Genomic DNA, 12,838 nt, shown 5'->3' with positions numbered 1-12,838 from the left:
TTTGAAGTTAAAACCCTCATATATGGTAAAATAGTGACTTTTTTCACGTTTTTCATGTAGTGTGATTTTACGTAAATATATACGTTTTTACCAACATTTCGATACTATTTCATGGAGTATCACGATATGTGATTTGGCCTTCAAATCTCACAATTTCGCATAATATTGCATTTTAAGCAAGTTCTCTTGCATTTTGTTTCGTACGAAAAATCATCGAATTTAGCAATATTTTGACGTTTATCATCCACTTTTCCTCTATGTGCTTTAAACAAAATATCATCGAATTAGGCAATAATTTGCCGTTTTTAACGTTTTTGTGAATTTTCAGTTTATGGGTTTAATTCATTATATATACGATAAAAATGATGCAAACACATAATTGATTAGATAATAACCTTAAATACTTCATTTTTATTCATCTATTTGTTTCTCGTTAAAATACTGTGTAAGATATTGAAAAGGGGAGAAGTTCGGTTTTATTGCATATATCGACGTTTCAGCCGGATTAGAGCGGTTTTACGTGTACATCTTCCATCGGTAATATAAACCGAAATCAAGAACATTTTAGTTAATGCTAATGAAAACACATTGTTTTTTATCATTTGTATTGGAAACAACATTGTCATATGTCTTTAATTAGATCTAAATAATACGAAACCTCGCTCTATGATTTGAAGTTAAAACCCTCATATATGGTAAAATAGTGAACTTTTTCACGTTTTTCATGTTGTGTGATTTTACGTAAAAATATACGTTTTTACCAGTATTTTAATACTATTTCATGTAGTATCACGATATGTGATTTAGCCTTCAAATCTCAGAATTTCGCATAATATTGCATTTTAAGCAAGTTTTCTTGCATTTTGTTTTGTACTAAAAATCGTCGAATTTAGCAATATTTTGACGTTTATCATCTCCTTTTCTTTTATGTAATTTAAACAAAATATGACCGAATTAGGCAATATTTTGCCGTTTTTCCACGTTTTTGTGAAATTTCAGTTTATGGGTTTAATTCATTATATATACGATTAAAATGATGCAAACACATAATTGATTAGATAATAACTTTAAATACTTCATTTTCAATCATCTATTTGTTTCTCGTTAAAATACTGTGTAAGATATTGAATAGGGGAGAAGTTCGGTTTTTATTGCATATATCGACGTTTCAGCCGGATTAGAGCGGTATTACGTGTACATCTTCCATCGGTAATATAAACAGAAAATCAAGAACATTTTAGTTAATTCTAATGAAAACACATTGTTTTTTATCATTTGTATTGAAAACAACATTGTCATATGTCTTTTCTTAGATCTAAATAATACGAAACCTCGCTCTATGATTTGAAGTTAAAAACCCTCATATATGGTAAAATAGTGACTTTTTTCACGTTTTTCATGCAGTGTGATTTTACGTAAATATATACGTTTTTACCAATATTTCGATACTATTTCATGTAGTATCACGATATGTGATTTGGCCTTCAAATCTCACAATTTCGCATAATATTGCATTTTAAGCAAGTTTTCTTGCATTTTGTTTCGTACGAAAAATCATCGAATTTAGCAATATTTTGACGTTTATCATCCACTTTTCCTCTATGTGCTTAAAACAAAATATCATCGAATTAGGCAATAATTTGCCGTTTTTAAACGTTTTTGTGAATTTTCAGTTTATGGGTTTAATTCATTATAAATACGATTAAAATGATGCAAACACATAATTGATTAGATAATAACCTTAAATACTTCATTTTCAATCATCTATTTGTTTCTCGTTAAAATACTGTGTAAGATAATGAAAAGGGGAGAAGTTCGGTTTTTATTGCATATATCGACGTTTCAGCCGGATTTGTTTTACGTGTTCATCTTCCATCGATAATATAAACGGAAAATCAAGAACATTTTAGTTAATGCTAACGAAAACACATTGTTTTTTATCATTTGTATTGGAAACAACATTGACATATGTCTTTCTTAGATCTAAATAATACGAAACCTCGCTCTATGATTTGAAGTTAAAACCCTCATATATGGTAAAATAGTGACTTTTTTCACGTTTTTCATGCAGTGTGATTTTACGTAATTATATACGTTTTTACCAATATTTCGATACTATTTCATGTAGTATCACGATATGTGATTTGGCCTTCAAATCTCACAATTTCGCATAATATTGCATTTTAAGCAAGTTTTCTTGCATTTTGTTTCGTACGAAAAATCATCGAATTTAGCAATATTTTGACGTTTATCATCCACTTTTCCTCTATGTGCTTTAAACAAAATATCATCGAATTAGGCAATAATTTGCCGTTTTTAAACGTTTTGTGAATTTTCAGTTTATGGGTTTAATTCATTATATATACGATAAAAATGATGCAAACACATAATTGATTAGATAATAACCTTAAATACTTCATTTTCAATCATCTATTTGTTTCTCGTTAAAATACTGTGTAAGATATTGAAAAGGGGAGAAGTTCGGTTTTTATTGCATATATCGACGTTTCAGCCGGATTAGAGCGGTTTTACGTGTACATCTTCCATCGGTAATATAAACCTAAAATCAAGAACATTTTAGTTAATGCTAATGAAAACACATTGTTTTTATCATTTGTATTGAAAACAACATTGTCATTTATCTTTTCTTGGATCTAAATAATACGAAACCTCGCTCTATGATTTGAAGTTAAAATCCTCATATATGGTAAAATAGTGACTTTTTCACGTTAATCATGTAGTTTGATATTACGTAAATATATTCATTTTTACCAATATTTCGATACAATTTCATGTAGTATCACGATATGTGATTTGGCCTTCAAATCTCAAAACTTCGCATAATATTGCATTTTAAGCAAGTTTTCTTGCATTTTGCTTCGTACGAAAAATCATCGAATTTAGCAATATTTTGACGTTTATCATCCACTTTTCCTCTATGTGATTTAAACAAAATATCATCGAATTAGGCAATATTTTGCCGTTTTTCCACGTTTTTGTGAATTTTCAGTTTATGGGTTTAATTCATTATATATAGGATGAAAATGATGCAAGCACATAATTGATTAAATAATAACCTTAAATACTTCATTTTCAATCAAATATTTGTTTCTCGTTAAAATTCTAAGTAAGATATTAAAAAAGGGAGAAGTTCTGTTTTTATTGCATATATCGACGTTTCAGCCGGAATAGAGCGTTTTTCGTGTACATTTTCCATAGGTAATATAAACGGAAAATCAGGAACATTTTAGTTAATGCTAATGAAAACACATTGTTTTTTATCATTTGTATTCAAAACAACATTGTCATATATCTTTTCTTGGATCTAAATAATACAAAACTCGCTCCATCATTTGAAGTTAAAATCCTCAAATATTGTATAATAGTGACTTTTTCACGTTAATCATGTAGTTTGATATTACGTAAATATATTCATTTTTACCAATATTTCGATACTATTTCATGTAGTATCACGATATGTGATTTGGCTTTAAAATCTCAGAATGTCGCATAATATTGCATTTTAAGCAAGTTTTCTCCCATTTTGTTTCGTAGGAAAAATCGTCTAATTTAGCAATATTTTGACGTTTATCATCCACTTTTCCTCTATGTGATTTAAACAAAATATCATCGAATTAGGCAATATTTTGCCGTTTTTCCACGTTTTTGTGAATTTTCAGTCTATGGGTAATAATTCATTATATATACGATAAAATGATGCAAACACATAATTGATTAGATAATAACCTTAAATACTTCATTTTCAATCATCTATTTGTTTCTCGTTAAAATACTGTGTAAGATATTGAAAAGGGGAGAAGTTCGGTTTTTATTGCATATATCGACGTTTCAGCCGGATTAGAGCGGTTTTACGTGTACATTTTCCATCGGTAATATAAACAGAAAATCAAGAACATTTTAGTTATTTCTAATGAAAACACATTGTTTTTTATCATTTGTATTGAAAACAACATTGTCATATGTCTTTTCTTAGATCTAAATAATACGAAACCTCGCTCTATGATTTGAAGTTAAAACCCTCATATATGGTAAAATAGTGAACTTTTTCACGTTTTTCATGTTGTGTGATTTTACGTAAAAATATACGTTTTTACCAGTATTTTGATACTATTTCATATAGTATCACGATATGTGATTTGGCCTTCAAATCTCAGAATTTCACATAATATTGCATTTTAAGCAAGTTTTCTTGCATTTAGTTTAGTACGAAAAATCGTCGAATTTAGCAATATTTTGACGTTTATCATCTCCTTTTCCTTAATGTGATTTAAACAAAATATGATCGAATTTGGCAATATTTTGCCGTTTTTCCACGTTTTTGTGAATTTTCAGTTTATGGGTTTAATTCATTATATATACGATAAAAATGATGCAAACACATAATTGATTAGATAATAACCTTAAATACTTCATTTTCAATCATCTATTTGTTTCGCGTTAAAATACTGTGTTAGATATTGAAAAGGGGAGAAGTTCGGTTTTTATTACATATATCGACGTTTCAGCCGGATTAGAGCGGTTTTACGTGTACATCTTCCATCAGTAATATAAACGGAAAATCAAGAACATTTTAGTTAATGCTAATGAAAACACATTGTTTTTTATCATTTGTATTGGAAACAACATTGTCATATGTCTTTTCTTAGATCTAAATAATACGAAACCTCGCTCTATGATTTGAAGTTAAAACCCTCATATATTTTAAAATAGTGACTTTTTTCACGTTTTTCATGTAGTGTGATTTTACGTAAATATATACGTTTTTACCAATATTTCGATACTATTTCATGTAGTATCACGATATGTGATTTGGCCTTCAAATCTCAGAATGTCGCATAATATTGCATTTTAAGCAAGTTTTCTTGCATTTTGTTTCGTACGAAAAATCATCGAATTTAGCAATATTTTGACGTTTATCATCCACTTTTCCTCTATGTGATTTAAACAAAATATCATCGAATTAGGCAATATTTTGCCGTTTTTCCACGTTTATGTGAATTTTCAGTTTATGGGTTGGGTTTAATTCATTATATATAGGATAAAAATGATGCAAGCACATAATTGATTAGATAATAACCTTAATTACTTCATTTTCAATCAACTATTTGTTTCTCGTTAAAATTCTGAGTAAGATATTAAAAAAGGGAAAAGTTCTGTTTTTATTGCATATATCGACGTTTCAGCCGGATTAGAACGGTTTTACGTGTACATCTTCCATCATTAATATAAACGGAAAATCAAGAACATTTCAGTTTATTCTAATGAAAACACATTGTTTTTTATCATTTGTATTGAAAACAACATTGTCATATATCTTTTCTTGGATCTAAATAATACGAAACTTCGCTCTATTATTTGAAGTTAAAATCCTCAAATATTGTATAATAGTGACTTTTTCGTATTAATCATGTAGTTTGATATTACGTAAATATATTCATTTTAACCAATATTTCGATACTATTTCATGTAGTATCACGATATGTGATTTGGCCTTCAAATATCAGAATTTCGCATTATATTGCATTTTAAGCAAGTTTTCTTGCATTTCGTTTCGTACGAAAAATCATCGAATTTAGCAATATTTTGACCTTTATCATCCACTTTTCCTCTATGTGATTTAAACAAAATATCATCGAATTAGGCAATATTTTGCCGTTTTTCCACGTTTTTGTGAATTTTCAGTTCATGGGTTTAATTCATTATATATACGATAAAAATGATGCAAACACATAATTGATTAGATAATAACCTTAAATACTTCATTTTCAATCATCTATTTGTATCTCGTTAAAATACTGTGTTAGATATTGAAAAGGGGAGAAGTTCGGTTTTTATTGCATATATCGACGTTTCAGCCGGATTAGAGCGGTTTTACGTGTAGATCTTCCATCGGTAATATAGACGGAAAATCAAGAACATTTTAGTTAATGCTAATGAAAACACATTGTTTTTTATCATTTGTATTGGAAACAACATTGTCATATGTCTTTTCTTGGATCTAAATAATACGAAACCTCGCTCAATGATTTGAAGTTAAAACCCTCATATATGGTAAAATAGTGAACTTTTTCACGTTTTGCATGTTGTGTGATTTTACGTAAATATATACATTTTTACCAATATTTCGATACTATTTCAAGTAGTATCACGATATGTGATTTGGCCTTGAAATCTCAGAATTTCGCATAATATTGCATTTTAAGAAAGTTTTCTTGCATTTTGTTTTGTACGGAAAATCGTCGAATTTAGCAATACTTTGACGTTTATCACCTCCTTTTCCTTTATGTGATTTAAACAAAATATGATCGAATTAGGCAATATTTTGCCGTTTTTCAACGTTTTTGTGAATTTTCAGTCTATGGGTATTAATTCATTATATATACGATAAAAATGATGCAAACACATAATTGATTAGATAATAACCTTAAATACTTCATTTTCAATCATCTATTTGTTTCTCGTTAAAATACTGAGTAAGATATTGAAAAGGGGAGAAGTTCGGTTTTTATTGCATATATCGACGTTTCTGCCGGATTAGAGCGGTTTTACGTGTACATCTTCCATCGGTAATATAAACCGAAAATCAAGAACATTTTAGTTAATGCTAATGAAAACACATTGTTTTTTATCATTTGTATTGGAAACAACATTGTCATATGTCTTTAATTAGATCTAAATAATACGAAACCTCGCTCTATGATTTGAAGTTAAAACCCTCATATATGGTAAAATAGTGAACTTTTTCACGTTTTTCATGTTGTGTGATTTTACGTAAAAATATACGTTTTTACCAGTATTTTGATACTATTTCATGTAGTATCACGATATGTGATTTGGCCTTCAAATCTCAGAATTTCGCATAATATTGCATTTTAAGCAAGTTTTCTTGCATTTTGTTTTGTACGAAAAATTGTCGAATTTAGCAATATTTTGACGTATATCATCTCCTTTTCCTTTTTGTGATTTAAACAAAATATCATCGAATTAGGCAATATTTTGCCGCTTTTCCACGTTTTTGTGAATTTTCAGTCTATGAGTATTAATTCATTATATATACGATAAAAATGATTCAAACACATAATTGATTAGATAATAACCTTAAATACTTCATTTTCAATCATCTATTTGTTTCTCGTTAAAATACTGTGTAAGATATTGAAAAGGGGAGAAGTTCGGTTTTTATTGCAAATATCGACGTTTCAGCTTTATTTGAGCGGTTTTACGTGTACATCTTCCATCGGTAATATAAACGGAAAATCAAGAACATTTTAGTTAATGCTAATGAAAACACATTGTTTTTTATCATTTGTATTGAAAACAACATTGTCATATATCTTTTCTTGGATCTAAATAATACGAAACCTCGCTCTATGATTTGAAGTTAAAATCCTCATATATGGTAAAATAGTGACTTTTTCACGTTAATCATGTAGTTTGATATTACGTAAATATATTCATTTTTACCAATATTTCGATACAATTTCATGTAGTATCACGATATGTGATTTGGCCTTCAAATCTCAAAACTTCGCATAATATTGCATTTTAAGCAAGTTTTCTTGCATTTTGTTTCGTACGAAAAATCATCGAATTTAGCAATATTTTGACGTTTATCATCCACTTTTCCTCTATGTGATTTAAACAAAATTAGGCAATATTTTGCCGTTTTTCCACGTTTTTGTGAATTTTCAGTTTATGGGTTTAATTCATTATATATAGGATGAAAATGATGCAAGCACATAATTGATTAGATAATAACCTTAAATACTTCATTTTCAATCAAATATTTGTTTCTCGTTAAAATTCTAAGTAAGATATTAAAAAAGGGAGAAGTTCTGTTTTTATTGCATATATCGACGTTTCAGCCGGAATAGAGCGTTTTTCGTGTACATTTTCCATAGGTAATATAAACGGAAAATCAGGAACATTTTAGTTAATGCTAATGAAAACACATTGTTTTTTATCATTTGTATTCAAAACAACATTGTCATATATCTTTTCTTGGATCTAAATAATACAAAACTCGCTCCATGATTTGAAGTTAAAATCCTCAAATATTGTATAATAGTGACTTTTTCACGTTAATCATGTAGTTTGATATTACGTAAATATATTCATTTTTACCAATATTTCGATACTATTTCATGTAGTATCACGATATGTGATTTGGCTTTAAAATCTCAGAATGTCGCATAATATTGCATTTTAAGCAAGTTTTCTCCCATTTTGTTTCGTAGGAAAAATCGTCTAATTTAGCAATATTTTGACGTTTATCATCCACTTTTCCTCTATGTGATTTAAACAAAATATCATCGAAATAGGCAATATTTTGCCGTTTTTCCACGTTTTTGTGAATTTTCAGTCTATGGGTAATAATTCATTATATATACGATAAAAATGATGCAAACACATTATTGATTAGATAATAACCTTAAATACTTCATTTTCAATCATCTATTTGTTTCTCGTTAAAATACTGTGTAAGATATTGAAAAGGGGAGAAGTTCGGTTTTTATTGCATATATCGACGTTTCAGCCGGATTAGAGCGGTTTTACGTGTACATTTTCCATCGGTAATATAAACAGAAAATCAAGAACATTTTAGTTATTTCTAATGAAAACACATTGTTTTTTATCATTTGTATTGAAAACAACATTGTCATATGTCTTTTCTTAGATCTAAATAATACGAAACCTCGCTCTATGATTTGAAGTTAAAACCCTCATATATGGTAAAATAGTGAACTTTTTCACGTTTTTCATGTTGTGTGATTTTACGTAAAATAATACGTTTTTACCAGTATTTTGATACTATTTCATATAGTATCACGATATGTGATTTGGCCTTCAAATCTCAGAATTTCGCATAATATTGCATTTTAAGCAAGTTTTCTTGCATTTTGTTTTGTACGAAAAATCGTCGAATTTAGCAATATTTTGACGTTTATCATCTCCTTTTCCTTAATGTGATTTAAACAAAATATGATCGAATTTGGCAATATTTTGCCGTTTTTCCACGTTTTTGTGAATTTTCAGTTTATGGGTTTAATTCATTATATATACGATAAAAATGATGCAAACACATAATTGATTAGATAATAACCTTAAATACTTCATTTTCAATCATCTATTTGTTTCTCGTTAAAATACTGTGTAAGATATTGAAAAGGGGAGAAGTTCGGTTTTTATTGCATATATCGACGTTTCAGCCGGATTAGAGCGGTTTTACGTGTACATTTTCCATCAGTAATATAAACAGAAAATCAAGAACATTTTAGTTATTTCTAATGAAAACACATTGTTTTTTATCATTTGTATTGGAAACAACATTGTCATATGTCTTTTCTTAGATCTAAATAATACGAAACCTCGCTCTATGATTTGAAGTTAAAACCCTCATATATTTTAAAATAGTGACTTTTTTCACGTTTTTCATGTAGTGTGATTTTACGTAAATATATACGTTTTTACCAATATTTCGATACTATTTCATGTAGTATCACGATATGTGATTTGGCCTTCAAATCTCAGAATGTCGCATAATATTGCATTTTAAGCAAGTTTTCTTGCATTTTGTTTCGTACGAAATATCATCGAATTTAGCAATATTTTGACGTTTATCATCCACTTTTCCTCTATGTGATTTAAACAAAATATCATCGAATTAGGCAATATTTTGCCGTTTTTCCACGTTTATGTGAATTTTCAGTTTATGGGTTGGGTTTAATTCATTATATATAGGATAAAAATGATGCAAGCACATAATTGATTAGATAATAACCTTAATTACTTCATTTTCAATCAACTACTTGTTTCTCGTTAAAATTCTGAGTAAGATATTAAAAAAGGGAAAAGTTCTGTTTTTATTGCATATATCGACGTTTCAGCCGGATTAGAACGGTTTTACGTGTACATCTTCCATCATTAATATAAACGGAAAATCAAGAACATTTCAGTTTATTCTAATGAAAACACATTGTTTTTTATCATTTGTATTGAAAACAACATTGTCATATATCTTTTCTTGGATCTAAATAATTCGAAACTTCGCTCTATTATTTGAAGTTAAAATCCTCAAATATTGTATAACAGTGACTTTTTCGTATTAATCATGTAGTTTGATATTACGTAAATATATTCATTTTAACCAATATTTCGATACTATTTCATGTAGTATCACGATATGTGATTTGGCCTTCAAATATCAGAATTTCGCATTATATTGCATTTTAAGCAAGTTTTCTTGCATTTCGTTTCGTACGAAAAATCATCGAATTTAGCAATATTTTGACGTTTATCATCCACTTTTCCTCTATGTGATTTAAACAAAATATCATCGAATTAGGCAATATTTTGCCGTTTTTCCACGTTTTTGTGAATTTTCAGTTTATGGGTTTAATTCATTATATATACGATAAAAATGATGCAAACACATAATTGATTAGATAATAACCTTAAATACTTCATTTTCAATCATCTATTTGTATCTCGTTAAAATACTGTGTTAGATATTGAAAAGGGGAGAAGTTCGGTTTTTATTGCATATATCGACGTTTCAGCCGGATTAGAGCGGTTTTACGTGTAGATCTTCCATCGGTAATATAGACGGAAAATCAAGAACATTTTAGTTAATGCTAATGAAAACACATTGTTTTTTATCATTTGTATTGGAAACAACATTGTCATATGTCTTTTCTTGGATCTAAATAATACGAAACCTCGCTCAATGATTTGAAGTTAAAACCCTCATATATGGTAAAATAGTGAACTTTTTCACGTTTTGCATGTTGTGTGATTTTACGTAAATATATACATTTTTACCAATATTTCGATACTATTTCAAGTAGTATCACGATATGTGATTTGGCCTTGAAATCTCAGAATTTCGCATAATATTGCATTTTAAGAAAGTTTTCTTGCATTTTGTTTTGTACGGAAAATCGTCGAATTTAGCAATACTTTGACGTTTATCACCTCCTTTTCCTTTATGTGATTTAAACAAAATATGATCGAATTAGGCAATATTTTGCCGTTTTTCAACGTTTTTGTGAATTTTCAGTCTATGGGTATTAATTCATTATATATACGATAAAAATGATGCAAACACATAATTGATTAGATAATAACCTTAAATACTTCATTTTCAATCATCTATTTGTTTCTCGTTAAAATACTGAGTAAGATATTGAAAAGGGGAGAAGTTCGGTTTTTATTGCATATATCGACGTTTCTGCCGGATTAGAGCGGTTTTACGTGTACATCTTCCATCGGTAATATAAACGGAAAATCAAGAACATTTCAGTTTATTCTAATGAAAACACATTGTTTTTTGCATTTGTGAATTTTCAGTCTATGGGTATTAATTCATTATATATACGATAAACATGATTCAAACACATAATTGATTAGATAATAACCTTAAATACTTCATTTTCAATCATCTATTTGTTTCTCGTTAAAATACTGAGTAAGATATTGAAAAGGGGAGAAGTTCGGTTTTTATTGCATATATCGACGTTTCTGCCGGATTAGAGCGGTTTTACGTGTACATCTTCCATCGGTAATATAAACGGAAAATCAAGAACATTTCAGTTTATTCTAATGAAAACACATTGTTTTTTGCATTTGTGAATTTTCAGTCTATGGGTATTAATTCATTATATATACGATAAAAATGGTTCAAACACATAATTGATTAGATAATAACCTTAAATACTTCATTTTCAATCATCTATTTGTTTCTCGTTAAAATACTGAGTAAGATATTGAAAAGGGGAGAAGTTCGGTTTTTATTGCATATATCGACGTTTCTGCCGGATTAGAGCGGTTTTACGTGTACATCTTCCATCGGTAATATAAACGGAAAATCAAGAACATTTCAGTTTATTCTAATGAAAACACATTGTTTTTTATCATTTGTATTGAAAACATTGTCATATATCTTTTCTTGGATCTAAATAATACGAAACTTCGCTCTATGATTTGAAGTTAAAATCCTCAAATACTGTATAATAGTGACTTTTTCGTATTAATCATGTAGTTTTATATTACGTAAATATATTAATTTTTACCAATATTTCGATACTATTTCATGTAGTATCACGATATGTGATTTAGCCTTCAAATCTCAGAACTTCGCATAATATTGCATTTTAAGCAAGTTTTCTTGCATTTTGTTTCGTACGAAAAATCGTCTAATTTAGCAATATTTTGACGTTTATCATCCACTTTTCCTCTATGTGATTTAAACAAAATATCATCGAATTAGGCAATATTTTGCCGTTTTTCCACATTTTTGTGAATTTTCAGTTTATGGGTTTAATTCATTATATATACGATAAAAATGATGCAAACACATAATTGATTAGATAGTAACCTTAAATACTTCATTTTCAATCAACTATTTGTTTCTCGTTAAAATTCTGAGTAAGATAATAAAACGGGGAGAAGTTCTATTTTTATTCCATATATCGACGTTTCAGCCGGAATAGAGCGTTTTTCGTGTACATTTTCCATAGGTAATATAAACGGAAAATCAGGAACATTTTAGTTAATTCTAATGAAAACACATTGATTTTTATCATTTGTATTGAAAACAACATTGTCATATGTCTTTTCTTAGATCTAAATAATACGAAACCTCGCTCTATGATTTGAAGTTAAAACCCTCATATATGGCAAAATAGTGACTTTTTTCACGTTTTTCATGCAGTGTGATTTTACGTAAATATATACGTTTTTACCAATATTTCGATACTATTTCATGTAGTATCACGATATGTGATTTGGCCTTCAAATCTCACAATTTCGCATAATA

This window comes from Procambarus clarkii, chromosome 62 (assembly GCF_040958095.1).
Source record: "Procambarus clarkii isolate CNS0578487 chromosome 62, FALCON_Pclarkii_2.0, whole genome shotgun sequence".
Classification (NCBI taxonomy): Eukaryota; Metazoa; Arthropoda; class Malacostraca; order Decapoda; family Cambaridae; genus Procambarus; species Procambarus clarkii.
This window is presented reverse-complemented; position numbering follows the sequence as displayed.